Genomic DNA, 2,086 nt, shown 5'->3' with positions numbered 1-2,086 from the left:
TCAGCCCTCCGACCCCACCCCGCGCATGCGCCGTGCCTTCATCATGCGTGTCCCTGTCCGCGCAGGCGCGCGGGACAGCAAGGAGCGGGTCGGGGAATCGGGGTGGCCTCTCCTCCGCCTCCCGCCCCTTGGTTCCCGGCAGTGACTGCTCACTCGTTAGTGTTACGTCGGGTTCCGGGAAGACCGCGCCTCACTGGAGGCCTTGACCCCTGGCGGGACCGCGGAGGTCGCCAGTGCGCCTGCGCAAACCTCGAGGCCCGCTGTCCGCTCTTCCTGTTAGAGGCAGCGGGAGGGCACCCTGGTGCGCTCTCGGACCTAGGGGCAAGGCGGGGTGGCTGGGGGGCTATGTCACGGACTGGGGAGCCTGGGGGAGTGGTGTCGGGGAGGCTAAGGGAGGAAGGAATGAAGACGCTCCGAGCGGGTCAAGCCATTTCCTGAGTGCAGAGCTTCTCTGGTGGCGCAGACGGGAATGCGGCTGCCTGCAATGCGGGAGACCCGGGTTGGATCCCCAGGTCGGGAAGATCCTCTGAAGAAGGGAACGGCTACCCACTCCCGTACTCTTGCTTTGGAATATTCCGTGGATGGAGGACCCTGGTAGGATGGTACAGTCCCCGGGGTGGCAAAGAGTCGGACGCGACTGAGCGACTTCACTTTCTCTTTCTGTGAGCCAAGGCATTTATTGATGTTTAGTTGCTAAGTCGTGTCCAACTCTTCAGCGACCCCATGGTCTGTAGCCCACCAGGCTCCTTTCTCTGTCCATGGGTTTTTCCAAGCAAGAATTAACTGTGTAGGTGTGTCCAGAATTAAGCCTAGGCATGTAGAGAGCTGACTCATTTGAAAAGACCCTGATGCTGGGAAAGATTGAAGGCAGGAGGAGAAGGGGACAACAGAGGATGAGATGGTTGGATGGCATCACAGACTCGAGGACATGAGTTTGAGCGAGATTTGGGAGTTCTGATGGACAGGGAAGGCTGGCGTGCTGCAGTCCATGGGGTCGCAAAGTCAGACACAACTGAGTGACTCTACTGATAGAGGTTTTTTAGATGCACATAGCATTTGGCAATGAGAATCACATTCAAATGGAAGTACTTCCAAATGCATTTTTGAATGCAAGGGTTATATTTAGTGAATACCTATAGAGTTTCTTTTGGTTTTCATTTTTATACAATAAAAACAATTTTAGGCGATTTAATGCTTTGTTTTTCAGTATTGCCACATGGCATGCTAATGTTTTCCACTTGTTAAAGAAAGGTCAGTCATATTTTATAAAACCACAATTCAGCTTTAAGTTGACAGTATTTGCATGGCACAGAAGACTTTCATGGTCTTTCCCATCTTAATACAATAACTGTAAAATTTGAATTGTATTTTAATAAAATTGAATTAAAAAACATGACCACAGGCATGACACCCTGTGTTACTTTGTGCACTTCATTTTCAACTTACTTGCTGTAAAAGTTTGTCTCTGGGTGAAGCATGAACTAATTTCCTGTGTGGTGCTAGCTTTGTAACCTTAACCTAGAACCTCTCTTACCCCTTTAATGCAAGTCAAAACAATCCATCTGAGGGTAGATAACTGAGCAGGACCCTGTGAGGCCTTCCCAGAGTACAGCCCCGACCTCTGTGTTCTCCACCTGCCCTTTGTCTGTAGAAAAACTTTGGTCAAAGAATAAAATTGGCCAGAGAGGTGAGAAAATGCAGAAAGGAAGGAAAACAGTCAAGCAAGACAAAATAGTAGTATTAATACTTTAGCCATTAAAGTCAAAGACCTTTAGTTCTTCCTCAGGGACTATAGATAATATTCTGAGCCACGTCCTTGGAGCTGTTTTGCAGATACTGAAACCCCCACTGGGTGGAAGAAGTTAACCGTAAGCTGCCCACAAGCACATAGACTACAGACCTTTTGGAACTGAATGTTGATGCTGACCCCCGATTTCCTCACCACCAACCAGCCAGAAGAATGTCCGTAAGTGAATCACACCCTGCTCCTAGAACACGATAAGACTCCTCACCATCTCCTTCCACCAGGGAGGGGCACAGAGTCTTGAGGGCTTTAGCTCCTTGTGGCCCCCTTTGCCAGGCAAAG

This window comes from Odocoileus virginianus, chromosome 25 (genome assembly GCF_023699985.2).
Source record: "Odocoileus virginianus isolate 20LAN1187 ecotype Illinois chromosome 25, Ovbor_1.2, whole genome shotgun sequence".
In the NCBI taxonomy this organism is placed as follows: Eukaryota; Metazoa; Chordata; class Mammalia; order Artiodactyla; family Cervidae; genus Odocoileus; species Odocoileus virginianus.
This window is presented reverse-complemented; position numbering follows the sequence as displayed.